We start from the raw sequence: 22,012 nt of genomic DNA, 5'->3' as shown, positions 1-22,012 counted from the left end.
AAAGAAGTGTTAGGCATATTTAATTTAGTTTAATTCTGTTTCCTAAACTTATTTCATGGTGTAATTCCTCTCTGCATGTAATATATATTAGTGTCCCACTTAACATACTTAAAGCAGTGGAGGCAACTCAGAGATTTTTGTTTTTTAGTGTTCTTTGGCTAATGGATTTTCAGTGTTGGAATAGAAGAATTTTTTATGTACTTTCTGTAATTAGCCTCTTACATTTTCTGGGCTGCAGCAATGAGATGAACAGCTCCCTGCTTAATTCATGATCACAAACTCTGAGTTTATTTCTGAAATTTAGATTCACTTTAGTTTCAGTAAAAATTCAATTTTTGCTTCTTATATGTGGTGGTTTGGATGAAAATGGGCCTCATAGGCCCACAGGGTATGGTACTATTAGGAGGTATGGCCTTGTTGGAGTAGGTGTGGGCTTATTGGAGGAAGTGTGTCACTGAGGGTGGGCTTAGAGGTTTCAGAAGCCCACGTCAGGCCCAGTGTCACTCTCTTTTTCTGATGACTGGTCATCTGGATGTAGAACTCCAGGCTACCTTTCCAGCAGCATGTCTTCCTGCACGCTGCCAAGTTTCTTGACATGATGACAATGGACTAAACCTCTGAACCTGTAAATAAGCCCCAATTAGATTCTTTCCCTTATATGAGCCACCATGATCATGGCGTTGTGGGTCACAACAAATAATGTAAAATAAGTAAATGAATAAGTAAAGATGACTTTTATCCTCAGCTTTTGAATTAATAAATGGATTGTTTTGACTACTCCGTGTAATGTCTTTTTCCTATTTTTTCTTTTTGACTGAATGTTTTCATAGTTGGAATTCTAGATCTTGTCAGACTACAGAGTGGGAGAGTACAGACTAGCAGAACAGACTGATAAGGCACGTGCTATGAGGACACAGAAGCCTTTCCCAGCTGTACCCTCAGGTATAAGGACACAGACATCAGAAAAGGCTTGCCTTCAGGGACCTCTTGGTGGTGTAAAAGAAAGGATCTCTTTGAATTCCAGTGAGGCAAAAGTAATCACTGGTTTCAACTTCTGTCAATCAGCAGATTTAGAAAGTGATCAGCCATGGACCAAACCTGTGCAAGCCTTTGACTGTCTACTTCTGGGTCCCATGCTGGAGACATTAATCTTGGCTTCTGGAAAGATGAGCAAGCCGGCTTAGATAAGTAAGGACTGTGAAGATAACATGCCTGGGAGGGAGATGTAGGCTAATCAGAGGATTCCACAGGGCTAAGATTTACCGGCACCTGTATCTGGGAATGTGCTCATAAATAGACACTAATATTGTATGGAACACATCCACAAGCTGAAGGTATGGTCCTGGCTACCTGGGGGAGGCTCCAAACATCTAAGATCCAGCAACATGGTGAAGAGCCTGTGTCAGTCAGTTTTGCATCAAGTGGCTACCAAATGCCTGACATGAATGGTCTTCAGGGAAGTAAAGCTTGCCTCATAGTTGCTATGGTCTCAGGATGTAGTCACCTGGATCTATTAATTTGGGGAACAAGGTAAAAGAACACATAGAGCAAAGCTGGTTTACCTAATGGTGGATAGCACACACACACACACACACACACACACACACACACACACACACAGAGAGAGAGAGAGAGAGAGAGAGAGAGAGAGAGAGACTGGGTGGGCTTGGGACAATTTATGCCCCACAAAGGAATACCTGAGATACCTGAGTGATCTACCTCTTCATCCGAGACCCTACCTCCCTACTGCAGCCCAGTCAGCTATGAATTCATCAATGAAATCAGTGGACTAATTCATTGATGAAGCCAACACTCTTACGATCTAGTCATTTGGTACTGACCTAGCTTTAAACACATGAGCCTTCAGCAATAATCCAAATCTAGACCATCACAGAGGTCTTTCAGGCTAAGGAGACCATCAAAACTCTGTCCAAGGAGGCAGAGACAAAGAAATGAAACCCTGCCTCTTGAATCTGCACATTGTGGCCTTTGTAATTGCATGAAGTCAATCATGAAACACAGAATAAAACAAACAAACAACATTTTACCTTCTAAAGCACAAAAACAAGGCACAGAGATGATATTGCTCAAGTGTCTCCAGGGTCACTGTAAAATGTTTCTCTAAGGTGATGCTAGGTGAGGGAAACTTTAAAGGAAATTAAAATGCCAGCCAACTGGGGTGTGTGTATTTTCATGAAGAACACTATATAAACCAGCAATCCCAGATAATTGTGTGTAAGGCATGTTCTGCATTGCTGGGAACAGGTCAGGTTAAACAGACAGGGAAACAAACATTTAAAGACACAATTGGCTTTAATATAAAGACTCTTTATTATTTAAGGGGACTAAAATTGTTTTTAACTACTCTTACTGTAAGACATAGGTCAGTACATTTCGATACAACACTCAGGGCCAGCGAAACCTTTGAGAGCTTGAAGAGAAACTTCTTAGGTGCTAACCCTGCACCTGAGAATAAAGTGCTGACTCACCGTCATGAGCAATCGCTTTGAGACACACCCTGGCAATAAAAGGAGTAGGCATCTCATCAACTATTTTAGCAAGAACTTCCTCCAGTAAGTGTGTGGCCACTGTGGAATGTGTGTGTGTGTGTGTGTGTGTGTGTGTGTGTGTGTGTGTGTGTGTGTGTGTGCATGGTGTGTGATACATACTAGCAACACGATATTTTTCAGAGTGAAAGTTTAATTCTGCGCTTTGAATATCCTTTAGTTTTTCATCAGTATAACAAGTCATTTCCTGATATTTTGAGGCTTTTCTAGTTTATCTTTTAAAAATTTAATTTCACTTTTATTACTTATGAAAATTTTTATTCACAAAAATAAGTTGTCAGACGTCCTAGTCCAAACTGGCCTAAGCTACCAGGCAGTCAGGGAATCCAGTGTGGCTAACACAGCTAGTAGTAACATCACAGACAGTTTTAAAACCCTTGCTGCACGGCCCATCTAGAACCAAACATTTTCCACCGGCTGGGCAGCTACCCTGCTCAACTAGAAAATGTGCTGCAAGCCTCAATGTGACCTCATGGGAGGGCTGCTCAAGGGAAATCAGAATTGAGGTTTTACAGCTGCTCACAGAGTCCTGGGAAGGATTATTTTGGAATACTTCTATTTTGCAAAAGAAGGGAATAAGAAGGGTCAGAAACAGGAAACAGACAGAGGTGTGGGGGGACTGTCCCTGTCAGCATTCAAAACTGATTAGTGGGGAATTGCTTTGTGGCAAGGGGAAAAAAAAAGAAAACCACAGAAGAGTTCCAGAAACTTCATTTACTGATGATTGTCCCAAAGGGCTTTTGTTAGGTGTATTTTGCCAAAATGAATATGCTTACCTTACCTGTAATGAGCTTTGATTTGCTCTTGCCAGCTTTCATGATGCTTGCCAACTCTATGGAAAACAAGGAACCTTCCAGAAAGTGGGACACCCTGGCAGTGGCAAGGCCGGGCTAAGTGGCCATCACTCTTATTACTGTAAATATCTTAGAATAAAGTCAGATACAGTGCTGAGATCTCCCCCATCAGCATCGAAGGCTATTACTTATATCAGGCTTCCTGAGTTCAGGGCAAGAAAAGTGATTCTCCCTAGTCCAAACCAATTGGTGTTTTACTCTCGTTCTATCATTTGTTTAAACAGTGTGGCACAATCATCTATTAAATATTAACTGTGTTGTTTTCTTGAGATACATCAAAAAACTCTCACTGGGATAAAGATGGTCACAGTGTCTATTTTATGGCATAGCGGGCAATGTGTAAATTATAATTCAGACGACTGACACTCAAGTTTCTGCTTATTTGGTATTGGATCACTAACCTGTCCTGAGCAGGATAAACTCCTCAGTCTCAGCTTCTCCATATTTAAAATGGAGTCAATGATGTCATAACAGCCTGAAGACTGAAAGAGACTGTGTTCTAAAATATCTCACTGAAGCAATAAGACTTCTCATTTCTATCCCAAACGTATTGCTGCTTCCCCTTAGCTTCTTGTAGGTCCTTAACCCCTGAGCTGGATAAAGTGTGGGCATGGAGTGCCAGATGCTGACCTACAGAAATGCTGTACAACAGATTATACTGAAAAGTTGTTGCCAGTTACAAGCCACATTTGACCTGCTCCCGAAGAAAAGTGAAAACTTGCAGTCTGTTGTTACCGAAAGAGTCAAATTCTTTTGCAGAAATGAAAAAAAAAAAAAACCAAAACAAAGCTGTCCTTGCAAGAATCACCTACCTTTCTGAACTTTTTGTATACAAGTAGTTATAAAATAGCCCAAATCCCAGGATCCAAAATGCTGGCCCACAGTAGTCCTTAGTAGGGACATGACTCATCTTTTAAATTCTTTTGAATTAATTTTCAAGTTTTCTTTGGTTTCTACACATGGATATAATGTATTCTGATAGTATCCACCCATACTCCTCTCCCTCATAAATTTCCCTGCCTACCTCAACATTGCTCACTTCAAACTTCATATCCTTTTTTTGCCGGGGGGGGGGTGTTCGAGGCAGGGTTTCTCTGTGGCTTTGGAGGCTGTCCTGGAACTAGCTCTTGTAGACCAGGTTGGTCTCAAACTCACAGAGATCTGCCTGCTTCTGCCTCCTGAGTGCTGAGACTAAAGGTGTGTGTCTTTTTAAAAAACATCCATTGAGTCAAGTTCATGCTGCCCACAGGCATACAGGTGTGGAATCATACATTGGGGCATGGAAGTATACCAGAGTTTAAAAATTTAATTTTGGAATATGATTCTAAGTGATCTTACTCACCGTCCCCTCCTCCCAAACTGGCTGTACCTTGAGCAAGAAGAGTCAGGCAGTAAAGGAAACATTTAATAATATTAACATTTTATTTTGTATTAGATTGTGTCTGTAGCCTATGTTGGTCTAGAAATCTCCAGGATTACTTTGAACACCTGATCTTTTGCCTCTCATTCCTGAGTGATACATCACAGGCATGAGCCAATATGCCTGGTGAATGTGGTATGGTCAAGTATTCTACCAACTGAGCTGACTACATTCTCAACCCCTAAAATTTTTATTATGATTTCATATCCTCTAAATGCTCAGCAACTACTTTGTTTCTAAGAGATGCCAGATTGAGCTTACCAACCATGTCCAGGGTCTCTTGTACTTATTATGATTGTTTTTGTGAATATCCATCTCCACACACGCCGGCCTTACTGTGTTAACAATGCTTCTCACACAATTAAAAATCCTTCAGCTCCTCTATGATATGGTCTTTTCCTCCTAGTTCAATAAAAGGAATTATAAAGCTATCTGACTCTGTGCATTAGTTTTTAAGACATATTTCAATTAGGAAGTATTAACATGACTAAAAGCATACCTTACTATGGAAATGTGGTGGGTACTTTTCCTTGTGAGACACTCTAACACACAATATCTTATCTACTTTGGTATTTATTACAAGTATATCCGTATTTACAGATCTATATCTAGTCTAAGTATAAAGGTTATAAATTTAGTGCATTAGGTAATAGTAAAATAAGAAGCTTCATCCTTTTATTTTAAAACATCAAAACATCTTGCTCTAAGTTCCTTGGTCTACCTACCTAAAATTAGTTAATAGAACACAGCTCATTCATCATGAAGGAAGGGTTTTTGAGGGTTTTTTTTTTTTTTCCTAGATGTCTAATTACTATACCAACTGCCCAGGCACACGTAACCCACCTGGAGCTTGGTTACTTTCTTTCTGCACACTTGGCTCAGTCCTGCTGACCTTCTGGGATCAGAATGCCAACACATTTGGGATTGAGTAACTAATACGTTTTTTTCCCATCGTTTTGCAGTGGGTTGGATCTTTTTGTTTTTCATTGTTTTACACAGTATCAAGTTTCCTTATGGCCTTTTCATAGTACTTTGGTTGACCTTCTCTCTTCCTCTTCTCTGCAATCTCCCAGCCTCCAGCCTCTTAAACCTGAGTGGGAACAGGACTCACCCCTAACAATCCCAGGAAACCCCCTCCCTCTAGGACAAGTCAGACCCTACCTGATTCAATTACGAATGGTGACTTCTTTCCACCCCTAGATGAGGGAGTATATAATCTTCAGACAGGCTCAACAACAACTTTGTGTTTGTAGTAATCAAAGAGTAGTTATCAGAAAGACAATGAGTTATATCTTTTCACATAAAAGTCAGGAAAAGGGATTGAACAGCAGGGGAAACCATAATAGCAACTGCGCAAGAATGAGGATTTAATAGTTGCATTGGCATGTGTGTCCACTCCCAACAGACAACCTCAAGTTGGGAGGTGTATTTCTTCCTGAATAAGTCCTCACACTTAACACACTACACACCACTTACCAGTACATGATGATTCAAAGAACTGAATGCACAGTGAGTTATTACTATTCTTGTCTTCTTTAATAAACTTATCATAAGAATTTTTAGGTTAGTTAAAATGTGAAATTAGTTGGCTCAAGAACACATCTGTTTGCCACCTATAACATTTTCATGTGTCTTCACCCAGTTGTACAAGGCAAACATTAAATTGCAACTTTAAAATTCTGAGGTCTAAAACAGATCTGAATTCTGCTTTTCATCCTGAGAAAATGTTCTATCTTTTTGTGCCACATATTGGGAAGTGTTCTGAATTTAGATGAAAAGTACACACTGTTCATTCAGGGCTCAGAAATATCATCAAAATTAAATATTGGTGGGTACACAGATCTCCCATATTCTGCTTTTGTTACATTTTTAGCATCAGTTTCTATCACTGATTAATATGGAGAACATTTTGTGTGAGAACCAGGAAGTCCCCTGATGTGTGTGGAGTCACTGGTGTACATTTAAAAGCCTGTAGCAAAAAACAAACAAACAAAAACCTCTATTTATAAAATTCCCTCATTTAAAATATCATTTTATTCCAGTAGTAAAGTTCAGTTTTTAGATAGACAAAGTCCTGTGCTACTGATTTCACCCTGTCAGGATCTACTCGATATTCAGACCATCATATATAAAAGATGACAGTCATGCTGGTAGAAATTACGTATAGGATGTGTTACAGTACCAACTTAAGAACCCAACTACAACTCAGGAGACTTACATGAACCACCAGAATTTACATACTTCACAATTATTTATCTAGACATCTTCAACAAAGAGTTGTAGTGGGTTATAGGAAAAACTATGATTTATTAGTAAATACTACCCTCAAGGAAATTGGTATTTCTATGAGTGGGAATAGCACAAACGCACAAATAACTATAACTGAAATTTGAGACAGGAAGTGGTGAATAGTATTACAGGAACAGAGCCCAGAAAAGGAAGAGACTATATTCAGATAGAGGTATTGGACATTTTATTCTTGAAGGGCCATTGAACTGTGCCTTAGAGAATGGTCTGTAGCATGTTTGGACAAAAGGGCACTAGGAGGGGAGGTATTGTGATTTAAGGAATGCTGTAAACCAACTAACAGACTGTACCATGAAAATCAGCACCCCCCAAGCATCATTTTGCCTACATAGGTGTATTATATGTGCATTTTTCATTGGGATAACGGATGCTGACATCACAAAATATACAGTATATTATTTGCTGTTTTAAAATATTCATAAATTAACAAACAAAAACATATAGAAAATAAATCCTGAAGTCTCTTTGGTAGCTTTCTATATTTTCTTATTAATCTAAATTTCTTCTTTAGAACAACTGCTGTTTAGAGTTCTCTAGATAATTAGAACTACATATATAAACATATACACAATGCTATTTATGTATTTATACACATAAATATATGTATATGTGTCATGAAGACAGGGCCCCTGAGAGGAGGAGCAAATAGTCATTTTTATTTACTTAGACAGCTCATTATGCTTCCTAAGCACTTCTGGATATATAATGTTAAAGAAAGGAACATATGACTATTATCGATAATTAAATGAGTAGTTTGAAGCACAGGGAATTTAGAAATCTTGAAGGTTATGGAGCTAGGAGGGGCACAGGTGGCAACAGACTCAAATCTTCTGACAGGCCACCTAGTAATCTTTCTGTTGCATACTGCCTCTTAAATCCTAAATCCCTGCAGCTTTATTGTATTTAATCCTCTCTTGTAACTTTGTTCATGATATATTTACACATGTTCTGTAACAACTAATTTGAAGGGATGTTTATTTATGAAAAACTATTTTATTGTACATATAATTGAATACCAATATATTTATGTTTTAAAAAGATTGTATTATCATTTCTGTTTTTGTTAGGTAACAATTTGCATATCTAACAGACTTTTTTTTTACTAGTTTTTTTTTCCCCCAAGACAGGGTTGCTTCTCTGTGTATTCCTGGTTGTCCTGGGACTTGCTCTGTAGACCAGGCTGGCCTCAAACTCAAAAAGACCTGTCTGCTTCTGCTTTCTGAGTGCTGTAATTAAAGGTGTGCACCACCACCGCCTGCTTTTGAATTCATTTTTAAGATGTGTGGATGAGCTGTGTTGTTTTTCATGATGTTGACAACTCAGAAAGTTCTAAATTGTCCATATTTAGAAAGGCTAGTGACTTGTGTAATCATAAGCGAGTAGCTCAACTTTAAGGGCTAATTTCTTTTTCTGAAAAAAGGAGATGATAGAATGTGAGTAATGAATTATTGTGTATATAAAGGCATGAAGAACTTGGCATTTAAGATGCAAGGAATTTATGTGTCTTCATTTTCTAAAAGAAGCCATCTCCAATTACAGTGCATCAATATCAACGGTAAGTCTGACATGAGTTACCAACTGCAGCTATCTTCTTTGAAGTTTATGAATTCTGCAGGCTTATACTGTCTTAGGAAGATGGGACAGAGTATAGACTTTGGCCTGTAAATGTTTCCCTTGGCTTCCTCTGGCATTTGATACAAATCTTTTATAAATAGGGGTGGTGGCTTAGTCTTTTAACTGCTCCTTACTGCTTGAACTCTGCTTCTATTTTAGATACTGGAGATGGCTTCCATGAGCAGGTTATCATGATGTCCACTCAAAATATCTTTTCTGCCGGATAGTCAGTCACAACTATTTTATACAAGATGCTCAGGACATAGCCATTAATGGCCAATTGCCAATTCCTTATTCATATGTTCTTTCCCATACTAGAATTTAATGGTCCTAAAATGCTGTTTAAGTGCCTGAAGAAACTCTGTTGTGTGGTCTGAATTTTCTGGAGAGATATAAACAAATGTCTCCTCACCCTAGACAGGGAACTGATGACAGACCAAAGAAACTATTTGCAAGCCAATGATCTTACTGAGGTTACTTACAGAATGGATAAGGAGTTACTTACAGGGGCATGGATGACTGAAAAGCTCACACCAGCTAGACCAGTATTCACGAATGTTGCCTTCCTAGGGTTCCCTCTATGACTTTCAGACAGCTTAGCAGATTGGAGCCTCTTATTTTTCAGCAGTCTGTGCTGCTCATAAAAAACTTGAGGAGAGATTCTGTGAATCAGGTCAATTTTAGGAACTTCCTGATACTTATGAATTGCTTTCTTCTAGACCCTGAAGCTTTGCTTATTTCTTGAGTCTTATGGATTGAATGTTTAAATTCCAAAGAAATTACTACATAACAAACTCACATTCTCCTTATATTCCCAGCCATGGAATAAATACTGTGGTTTGGCCAATTATCCCCAAACTTTTATTTTTATTCTTCCTGTTTACTTTTTTAGTTGGGTGATGGATTTGAAATGAGTCCTTTTAACCCTTCCTCTGTGGATATGGACCACGGTGCCTTGGCCTCATTCTTTAACTGATAAAAGTATAATAGGGAAAAAAATTGGGAACATTTTTGCATAAATCACACTACTGCCCAAGTAAAGCACATAGTGTACATCAATGCACAGGTTATGTGCCTTTTACCACCATTATTAGGAAGAGAATAAAAGTTTTAATTATTGGGTCTGTCTTTTATTGTCATTGTACATTTGGGTAAAGTATCTTCTGGAAACTCCTCATGGAATTTAACAATATACAGTTCATCTTGCCTTCAGTTTTACTTGCCATGGCATATTTCACAGATAAAATAAAGTCTTAAATAACAAGACTTCTTTCGAGTCCACACTTGCTTGACTAGTGAAAACTCACTTCTTGGAGCTGGACATGATGTGGTTAAACTTTACTAACCCCAGTATATGGTAGTTCGAAGCAGTTCACAAATTTGAGGACAGCCTGAGATACATGACAAGACCCCACTTAAGAAAATAGTAATTACCCACAGGAAGGAATGAGCTTTCATTCATACTATGACATGGATGATCCTGAAAACATATTAAAGTAAAACTGTTAGTCACAGATGACCCCCATTGTGCATGATTCCATCCATAAAAATGGATTTCTACTCATACAAAGTTTGAGTAATTATACAGTCTGTCGAGACAGAAAGCTTAGAGAAGGAGGGAAGGCACCTGAGGGGCGGGAGACTGGCAGTTAAATAACTAATGTATCTGTTCTAAGTAAAATTTCTCAACAATGATCAAATAAAATTTCAAGATTATTTTCTCAAAACAAGGTTAAAGTTTCAAGAAAATGCTTGCTGAAGGGATGGTGTTCTGAGACTTTGTTCTTATTGGCTTTGTCAAAACATGCAGACACTCATTTCTATTGCTGGCAAATCAAATCAAAACAAAACAAAAAACACAAGCCAAAACCAAGAGCAATCTATGGGGCCACTGGTAGTGGATCAGTATTTACCCCTAGTGTACGAATGGACTTTGGGAGCCCACTCCACGTAGAGGGATACTATCTCAGCCTAGATACACAGGGGACAGCCTAGACCCTGCTCCAAATCATATGAAAGACTTTGAAGAGCCCCCCATGGAAGGCTTCACCCTCCCTGGGGAGCAGAAAGGGATGGGATGGGGGTTAGTGGTGGTCAGGGGAAGAGGGGAAGGAAGAGAGAACTGGGATTGACTTGTAAAGCAAGCTTGTTTCTAATTTAAATAAAAACAAAAGAAAAAACAACAAAACAAAACAAAATATCCTCAGGTGTGAAGGGCCCCCTGCTGGCCGTTTTCTAATAATTCCTCAGCGAATCAGGTATTCACAAAGACCTAAGGACTTTGGTCTAAATGTAAACTTTTTTTTCTTTTAAATAAGGGCACTTGGTTGTTTGATGAAATTATTTTCAATTATAAATAAACATCATACCGTTGCCTGTTTTAATTAACCTGGGTTTCATTTGAGTTATGCTTCAGAAGTGACACCTCAAAAAGTCCTGAACCTTCTATTTAACCTATTTCTTGAGAAGAGGATTTTGTCTCTCCAGTCTCAAATCCAAAGCTCTCTGAAAGTTTTTGTTTGGAAAAAAAATTTCACCGATGATAATACCAATCTTAACAAATGTCTAAAATTATACCACCAGATGGTGCTACCTACTTACATTTCCCAAAGACAGTGTCACATTTGAAAGGACATTTTACAGTGAGTTTTAATTACCTTCTGCTAATACTATTTAAAGTTGCAGAAATCTGTTATCCAAGACTCTGTGGTTCAATAGGGATTTTATAATTGGACAACTGTCAATGGAAGTTGGCCAGCCAGTAGCAACAGATAGAGAAGCTTAGCTCCAGTCACTCTTTTTTTTTTTTTTTCTTAAACTTCACCTTTCTAGTTATTATGTACTTTATTTACTCCTAAGGAGTGAAAGGCCAGGTATTTTCTCATACTATAAAAATTCTTTATTAAAGATATGTACTCGCCCGGTATTGGTGGCACACACCTTTAATCCCAGCACTGGGGAGGCAGAGGCAGGCGGATCTCTGTGAGTTCAATGCCAGCCTGGTCTCCAGAGTGAGTGCCAGGATAGGCTCCAAAGCTACACAGAGAAACCCTGTCTCGAAAAAACAAAAACAAACAAACAAACAAACAAACAAAAAGATATGTACTCATAAGGTTTATAATGATATTGCAATATTCTTTTGCAACCACAAATGCTAGAGCTGCTGTTATCCAAGGATAATAATATTTAGCTTGAACTTAAAAGCAACCTTGCAATAGAAAGCTGAAATTAGGAGGCAGCAGGTGTCTGGGTGTTTGAATCACGTTCTTGATTCTATGACAGATATAGATCAAGCATTGTGTTTACTCTTTTGCCTTGCTGGTCCTCTTATAATTACACGGGGGAATGAAAGGGCAAGTTCTGGCCAATGATACACTAGTGCAGATAAAGGTATGTTTTCCAGATGGAGGCTCTGTGGTACTCATGAAAATTTCTCAAGTGTTTTTGACCTCAGAGGAATTACAGGAAGGAGAGAAGAATGGGAAGCAGATGTGTTTCTGGGCAGTTTGTCCTCTGAGAGTTTTTGGTCCCACCTGGAAATGGACATCCTGTAACTAATTAAGAGCATGGAGAGTGGAGAGAGAGTCTCACACTCTCTCACTCAGTGTTTGAGATGGAGGGAGAAAGCAACCCTGCTTGTATAATATACTGGCTGGGGCAGAGTTACTTAGTCAGACATGCGCAGGGGAAAGAAGGCCCGGCAATGCAGCTTTCCAGAGCAGGTTTTCTCCTACGTGATTTAGATTTAGCTACAAGGTGTTGGACATCAACCAGGAGAGCTTGCTGGAGGAATTAACCACAGCAGAGTGAGATTCCTAGTGATATTTTAGAGGAGCTATGTGCCACATGAGAGACACAGCTAAGCCTTGGGTAGTTGTCGGACCAACAGGTGATAGCATTCGACCCAGACTGCAAAACATCAAGATAGAACATGACTGAGGTTGGCAAACACCATCTAGGTTACGCTAGACTTCACTTTTAGTGTGAGGTAAAATTAATAATCTGAGATGGGCAGAGAATATTGTAGGAGAAACATGAAGAGGCTAAGAACATTACTTTCCAAACCCTTGATTCTTTTGTGTTATTGAGAGGTTGTACAAGGTCCTTCCACTTACTCTAGATTACATTAAATGACATCTTCCATTGGGCTGGAGGTGTAGCTCTTTGGTGGTGTGTAGAGCATATGGGAGGCCCCGAGTTCAATTTCCTGTATGACAAAAGAGCTTGAAATATCTAATGTGATAAAGATAAGAGGTTTATTTAGTCAGCATTTAGAAGGTAGAGTCAAGATCAGGAGGTCAATGAGATCCTGTATGAAAAGCCAGTAAAATCCAAATCAGACCCCAGAACAATAGCAGCAATGCCAATGAACAAAGCAACATATTTTATTTAAGACAGGCCATAAAAGAAAAGAGGAGATCTATGAGAGACTGAACATTTTAATTATATAGAAAGGAGCGTTATTTTGTCAAATGCTAAGTTAGAATAAATTTAATCAGAATTGGAATTTAGTTACTTTTTCCTGATTACTCTCATTTAGTCCAAGATGACCTTCAATTCTGATCTTGCTGCCTCTGCCTCCTGAGGGCTTGGGTTACTGGCTTGTGTCACCAGATCTGACTTCAGTTTTTGTTTTCTCCTATTCATATTTAGGAGATTCAAGCTGAAAGCTAGAGTGGTTTTATATAAAACAAGGACATTACATTTTCTGTGTATATAAGCATATATATGAATTCAAATATTTATAATCCTGTTAATGTCTGCAAGAGCTTAGTAAATGTTGAGATAAAAATTAACTTACAATTTCCAGAATACCTGACGCTGTATCTTAGGTATTTGGAAAGTACGAGAAATTTAATATAGTGAATAAAGAACATGTGATTACCCACAACTTTAACTCCTTTCCTCTCTCTTCCATTTTAATAAATGGCCTCACAATTTAGCAATTTCCCACTGTCTTTGAGTCTTTTTTTTTAAACTTTGTGTGGAATGCAGAAGGAAATTCTGCCAGCTCTCTTACCAAATAGGCATTTAGTGTATGTTTCTATACCCACCATTCAAACCAGTCATTAAAAATCATCTTGACTTCTTCATGTACTCTCCTGTCTCTCAGGCATTCTATTTTGTTTTGTAGCCAAGAAGCCAATGTGGACTTTTGAAAACATGAAAGAAATCAACCAATGATGTAGCTGGAAGATGTGTATTAGTTTTGAACATTGTCATAGTTATATTTCTCATCGTTTTGGAAGAACATGCAGCAGAAACTACTTGCAGGAGGAAAGATTTAGTTCAGCTTATGGTTTGAGAGGACACGAGCCCATCACGGTTAGCAAGACATTTTGGGTGGAGCTCTGCCTGTGGATGGCAGTAGCAGCAGCAGGCAGCTGCTTGTTACTTGGCTCACACCAGGAAGCAGAGTGCTCCAGCTGGAAGAAGAATCAAAGATAAACCAAGGCTTGCTTCTTCCAACTAGGCTTCAATTCTGGAAGGATTCACTAGCCAGTCATCAAGTGTTTACGTGAAGGGGGCATCTCACATTCAAACCGCAACCAACACTATGTTATCTACCATTCAACCTTCGGTTTTTTTTTCTTGTCTTTTATTTTTTTAAATTTAAATTAGAAACAATCTTATTTTACATATCAATCACAGTTCCCTCTCCCTCCCATCCTCCCATACCCCCCACTGACTCCCCATCCCACCCCTCCATCCACTCTCTAGGGAGAGTAAGGCCTTCCATGGGGGAATCATCAAAGTCTGTCACATCATTTGAGGCAGGGCCTCCCTCCCTCCCCCCATTTGTTTAGGCTGAGAGAGTATCCCTCCATGGGGGAATGGGCTCCCAAATTGCATTCATGCACTAGAAATAGATACTGGTTTCAGCGCAAGAGGCCCCATAGAGTGCCCAGGCCTCCTAACTGTCACCTATGTTCAGGGGGCCTGGTTTGGTCCTATGCTGGTTCCAAAGCTATCTGGCTGGAGTCCATGAGCTCCCACATGCTCAGGTCATCTGTTTCTGTGGGTTTCTCCAGCTTGGCCTTGATTCCTTTGCTCATCACTACCACCCTCCTTCCTTTCAAAGGAAGACACCAAAGATATCAAAAGCACTACCAAATATTAACAAATACATAGTCACAGTTGCTAAAAAGTAAGAGATCTTCATAAATAATTGTGGCAGGTACATCAACATGCCTAATAAGATGAATCTTTCTAGATAACGAAGCAAGCACATGTTGTATAAGTCAGGATTACAGTCTGTCTTAAATCGGACACGACTGATCTTCCTGCTATTTCTGGAGTGAAAGACATCAAGCTCCATACAACTCATTAGTTACTACAGATTTAAATCTAGCACCACAGTATTGTTCCAGTCCTTCAAGGATGAATTCAATTGAGTATCCCAAAGTTGAAAAGTCTCCTCACAGAAGCATCCCTTTGTGAGAAAGGAATCCTTTCTCTGCCCTAGCTGAGGAATCTGTAGGAGAATGAAGAAGACATAGAGACCGAATGGAAGGGAAAGGGAAGCCTTCGCTGGACTGAGTCACAGGATGTTCTTGTGATTCTCTTCCCTGTTAGAGTTTGTATCACTGTGAGCAAACTTGACAGAACAACTTAAGGGAAGGAGGCTCACAGAGTTTTCAGCCCGAGGTTTCTTGGCTCCATGCACTTGAACAGAACATCACGTCAGGACTGTGCAGCAGAGAAGCCGTGTTCACTTCATAGCAGAGAGGAAGCAGAAATGAAGAAAAGGAGGAGCCATAAACACAACACCCCAGAAACCCATCCCCTTGTGTTCTACTTCCTGCAGCTAGGCCCTACCTCTAGAAGTTTCCAGAACTTCACAAATAATGCCATCACTAGGAGATCAACAGACATATGAACCTGTGGAATTCCTTTTATATTTAGACTAAACCAACTTCCTTAGATATATGTCCTTTATTTTTAGGCATACAGCACTCTGCTTACAATTATTTTCAAAATATTGAGTTTCTTTTTTTCTTTTCCTTCTTCAAAACAAACTAGGTGAACCTCACATTCTCATCTTCTGGCCTCATCTCTTTTCTGTGGATGTTTTCCTCTTTTCTGTTAACTATTGACTCAACTCAGAGGACTTTCAATTCTATTTCAGAACAATTCCTGGCTTCCTGTTGTACATCTCTCTCTCTACCTAAAGCCCCCCACTCAATGTCTGTTTTTATCTGCACACTCTTTGCCTCTCTTTTTTTTGCATCTTCTGTAGCTTTCCTTATCATTCTTTCTGTCTGAGGAACCTCTACAATCTTTAGCCTGTTGGAAATTCTGCTCTGTTTTAAGCTCAAGGAAATAACTTCTAGCTTGAAGCTAATCCAGATCCTTGAAACTACACTTGATGGTGTAACATTTTGAACTTACATGACCTCCTGTGGCACTGATTTTACTCCACATGACATGTAGATTATTTTTAGTGTTATCCTCAGTTCAAATTCCTCTTCAACCAAGAAAAATATATGCTACTATCTACTCAGTGTGAATAAAAACATTAGCAAATTGTACATCTAAGAAAACATTGTCTTTGTAAAGTTGGGTATGATGAGTTTGTTTGTACATATATATATTCTGACTTATCCACCATTCAGGAAACGTTGGTAGCTGGATTCCAAACTCTAGTGCTCAGAGACCAAAAATGTGGAAGTCAAACTTTTTGACCCAGTTGCCTCTTCAAGTTTTATATTGAGGATCCTAAGGAAAAGAGAGGGAAGCTTTTCATCTGGTCATGGCTTTTCAATCTTATTTTCAAATGTTCCCTTCTATTCTTACTTTATAACCTACTGTTAGAGTTTGATCAAGACTTTTATCCTGGATGTTCTTAGTGTGACTCCTAACCTGCTCAAAATACTAAATACACACCCTCTAATCTTCTCCAGGTAGCTGTGAAATGTGGTATTTCTCAGTTCCAGATGTCTACACTACTGGGGACTACACCCTCGTCTAACAGTTGCTGCCATCAGCATAGCTATGAGCCTAGCAGGGACCTGGAAAGGAGGGTCAGAAAAGACTGAGACACAAGACTCTGGTTCACTTCAAGAGTAAACAGTTTTTGTTTTTCCCACAGCTGCTTATATATTGTTTTGGTAGCTACTAGAGATAGCATTGCAAGCAGAATTTGAAAGCACAGTATCCTCTGAACCCTTTTCTGAGTTCTTCCTTCCACACATTTCTGCAAACAACATTTTTTATCCACTTATCTGAGCTCTTCCTTCCTCAGTTCCTGCCTATGTGGCCTTCTTTTGCCTGGGAGGATATTCCTCTGAGGTTTTATCTTGTGCCTACAGTTTTCCACAATCACCAGGACACACCTGGGTCAGGGCTTGTGCTTTAGAAAGGAACTGTAGACCATCTGGACCCCAACAGAGCCTCAACTATGACTCACCCGATGTCCATAGATTAGAGAGAAGTGCAGAGAAATGCCAATAAAGATGCACATAAAATATATTTGCGTAAGGAGAAGAATGCCATTACTATTAACTTCGTTTTTGTATTTCTTTTTTGTTTTGTTTTTCTGAGACAGGGTTTCTTTGTGTAGCTGGAACTCGCTCTATAGACCAGGCTGGCCTGGAACTCATAGAGATCTGCTTGTCTCTGCCTTCCGAGTGCTGGGATTAAAGGCGTGTGCCAATATTTCTTTATTTATTTAGTTTTGTAATAGATCAGATAGTTTTTTATTTTTAGAAAAGAACCAGCATTTATTCCATCCTTTCAGGTATTTTGCATAGGGCCCATGTTTTTCTGCCTTACTGTTGCTGCTCTATATACAGACATATACATCCAATGTGCATTTATGTACATCCTCACATGACAGACCTTGAAGCTCAATAGGTTAGTGTTGTCTGTAGAGTTTTAATGTTAAACACTGTGTCATGTATGAGGTAAAGTCTGCCAACAAATGCTTCTTGAACTGTGTTGAATCCAAGTGTTAACTGTCTATAAATCTGGGCTACAAGTGAACTTTATGTTCTCTTTCTCAGTAAATTCTTTGGAGGGACTTTAAATGTTTTTTTCTTATGCACAGTAATTTCTCAGTGTATTCATGAGATATACCCTCAGTTCCATCAGTGGGGATGGAGGCAGGTAAGTAGGATACTATAAAATCCCTTTCTTAATCTCCAGTCTTCCTTCCCCAGCTATTCAGGAAAACAGAAACATTGTAAATTAATAAAGACAAGGTTGTGTGGTAAAAAGAATGGAAGGCATGGGCAGAGAAATCAAAACTCCATTTTAATAAAAATTGACGAGTGTCATGTATAGGGATCTTGAACAAGTTTTGAATATTTTCTTCAACTGTGTTTCCTTTCTAATCACGTTACTGTCAACACATCTGACTTTTCTACTTTAATTTCATATACAGCTCCCTGCTGAATTAGCCTATTGCTGTATATAATTCAGATTACTTTGAGGTTTTTTTTTTTGTATAAGAAATAATGTCTAAAAATGACAGTTTTTCCCTTTCTAATTCTTACTCTTCAAAGAAAAAGGAATTGGTAGAATCATACTATTATGTTATTGCATCTGTCCAATGTAGGTTGTGGTTATGAAGTAGGAAGTCAAACTAAAAAAATGAAGTCAGAAAAATGTACCATCCCAGAATCCCTTCTTCAGAATCTTTTACTTCTTTTCTTTTAGTATGCAAATTTAACTAAACTTGAATTGATTTGACTTTTTATTGTAACAAAAATTGTAGATCTGGGTAACCTTAAGCACAACAGTTTATTGGGTCCATCCTGCTTCTTACCAATTTCTCATTTCAGTTTTCCTTTCTATGGACTTTCCATCCCCGTTTCCATCTCTGTTTTTCTAAAAATCAAAATCATAAAAAGATTTCAGACAAAAAACGCTGTCACTGCTTGATGTCTTTAGCTGAGATCCCAGTTCTGTGCAAACAAAACCCTCCTCAAGAGAAAAGTTTGTTTTTTGCCAGGAATGCACTAAAAGGGGTTTATTCATCATATAGACACAAACATTATTAGTTTAAAGTTGCAAATTTTAATGCAATTTTGTAATTTATTATAGTTTCATGGCATATAAAAAATATCTTCCTGGAAGACATACACAGGACTTACTGCTAAAAAGGGAAAAAATAACTACTCTGAGTGGGGAGCAGATGAAGTCCTTAGTGAATTTGCATCGTTGACGTGAGCGCAGCCATGTTAGTGGGAATGGCAAAGCCGTCTCTGGGTCAAACTCAGAGGAATGGCAAAGACTTCTCCCGGTCTGGGTACAGAAGCTCGCCAGTAGCTAGCCTTCATCTGAAACCAGTGTATTTGGAAACCATCAACTTCCTCATCAGGGATGACTACAACCTGAGACTACCAATTAGCTAACCCACCTCCTGCTCATCTTGTGGTACAGAAAAACACCCTGACCTTCCAGGTTGCTGTTGGTTCATCTCCACCAGAATGTATGCTGTACATGTACCTGCGCGTCGTGGAAGAGTGGAACATTCTCAGCCTCATATTGTTCCTTATGTGCCTTCCACAGTTTTTCGAATCAGGATCTCTTACTGGCCTAGAACAAGTAGGCCAGGCTATCTAGATTGGCTCAGAGATCTGTTTGTCTTTGCCTCTTTTCAGGTTGGAATTATGAGAGTATGACACTTAACCAAGTTTTTTTTTTTTTTTTGAGGAAGGGTTGAACTCAGGCTTGGGGAATTAAACTCAGGTTATCATGCTTGTAAGACAGACAACTTGCTTGAGGCAGGGTGAGGGGTGGTGGAGAGATTGCTCAGTGGTTAAGAGTATTGGCTGCCCATCCAAAGGTTCTGCATTTGATTTCCAGCTCAGTACCCTGTAGACCTGTAACACCAGCCCCAGGGAATCTGAAATGCAGATTTTATTGCAATTATGTAATACTCTGTTGACTTCCAAGGGCACCAGTAATGCACATAGTGCACAGATATACAGGCAGTCAAAACACTCATACACATAACATAAAATGTAAATTACTTACCGAGCTATTAGCTCTTCACTGTTTTCTTACACTCTTTATGATCAGCTTAAAATTATTTGAATGACACTGTTTATCAATGATTTCTTTCATGAATTGTGTCTTTTATAGTGTACATAGAAAGGCATTTCCATGCCTAAGGTGATAAGTACTTTTCCCTTTGTTTTATAGTTTTGTATTTTACTCCTAAGAATCTGTAACTTTTTTTTGTAATATGTAGGTCATATTGGTTTTGTCATAGCATTCGTTGACACAGTGCACTGTTTAAAACATACCAGATGCCACTAAATTCAAGTACAAACATGTGTTGTAAAATGGGAAAAAACAACTTGGAATAACAAAAATTGCTTGAAAGAAAATAATTGGAAAGATTTTATTATATTAATAAAACATCATGAAATTCACTATATATATACATATTTACATACACACACACATATATATTACTATACTTGAAGCTTGTTAGAAAATGTGTGCTGGTGGAACAAAAGAATGCTAAAATAACAAATTATCTCAAGGTCAGTGACAAAGATAGAGTCTATAAGACTTTATATACATAAAAACAAGATTAAAATCTCTTAGAAAAGAAGCGTGAATATGGATTTTTACAAAGGCATTATATACATACATACATATATATATGTATATATATATTTTGCTGCTTTATTTCTAAAATGCTTTATACACTGTGACAATCAACATGTTTATTTCCAAGGTTGTCACAGCTTGTTAGACACATATGCCCATTACATGCAGATAGTACATTAGTAAAGTGAAACACTCTAGTTGTGCAGAGTGAACAAAGATGGACTCAGATACCCCTCCCCCCCTTTTAAAGGGTGGACGGGTTCACATTAAGATCCCATAGGTGGAAAAGAGTGATGGGTAAGGAGCCATCTTTGGTGACTTAAGAGTTTCATCTTGGGGGCTGGAGAGATGACTCAGAGGTTAAGAGCACTGGACTGTTCTTCCAGGGGTCCTGAGTTCAATTTCCAGCAACCACATGGTGGCTCACAACCATCTATCATGATATCTGGTGCCCTTTTCTGGTTTGCAGGCAAATATGCAGACAGAACACTATATGTAATAAAAATCAGTAAATAAATAAAAAAAGAGTTTCATCTTGTACTACAATACAAAGTCCACATGAAGTTAATCATCTCAGTAAAATACAGAATATTTGAGAGTAAACCATTGACCACTTGCTGATTTGGGAATTGACTGTATAGAAAGTCTTTGATTTTTTTCAGGTATCTTTACAAACTTTGGATGCTATGTTGTCAGAATTTACATATGATTTTGATTGGTGTCTTTTTTTCTGCATTCAGCAGATTAAAGACAATAAGAGATACATACTTAGTTATGTAAAACTATTAAAAACAGACAAAATTTAACTACTTCAAAGAAAATTATGATATACTTATGTTCTGGTTTAATTTATGTTGCTGTTGATGAAATATCTTGACCAAATGCAACATGGGTAAGAATTTATTTGCCTAACAATTCCATAATTTCAGGCAAGTCACATCAAGAATTCAAGAGCTAGTCACATCATATCCATAGTTAAGAGCAGAGGGAAACACATATTGGCTTATTTATACATAGCTAGTTTTCTTTACTCTTGGATAGGTCAGGGTCCAGCCCACAAAATGGTACAGTCCACAATAGTTTGGGTCCCCCCCAACACACACACACACACACACACACACACACACACACACACACACACACACACCAAGAAAAAACTTTATAGACGTGCCCACTAGCTAACTTTCATTTACTTAATTCCCCAATAGAGACTCTCTTACCACAAGACTCTAGATTGTGTCAAGTTGACACGCCAAAATAACCAACACACCTTGTTTTAAAAAATGTAAACGACATAGCAAACTAACTTTGCTATATACAGCTTCGGCCATATTGCTTCCAGGGTAAGATCTGATTGGCTGGACCTAGTAGTCCTTATGTTCTGGCAAGATTCTTTGGCAGTTTTTGTCTTAACTGACTATGTGTGACTAAAAGGCCACATTTTACCTGCAGTTTAGCTACTGAGACTATGGCCTCATTTTCATAGGAGAATGATGGTCTTAAGGAAATAATACTTTTAAAAGGTTTATTTATTTACTTAAGAAAAGATGTTTGTCAACTCTATAACTAACAGCAGATAATTGGCACCTATAGTTTGTGTGCCATATTATGCTATTCTGGTGGGAACTCTTCTGTGATTTGGAAACAATCAAAGAAACCCTTGAGGTCAGTTACACTTCAAA

The sequence above is a fragment of the Cricetulus griseus genome, assembly GCF_003668045.3.
Source record: "Cricetulus griseus strain 17A/GY chromosome 1 unlocalized genomic scaffold, alternate assembly CriGri-PICRH-1.0 chr1_0, whole genome shotgun sequence".
Classification (NCBI taxonomy): domain Eukaryota; kingdom Metazoa; phylum Chordata; class Mammalia; order Rodentia; family Cricetidae; genus Cricetulus; species Cricetulus griseus.
This window is presented reverse-complemented; position numbering follows the sequence as displayed.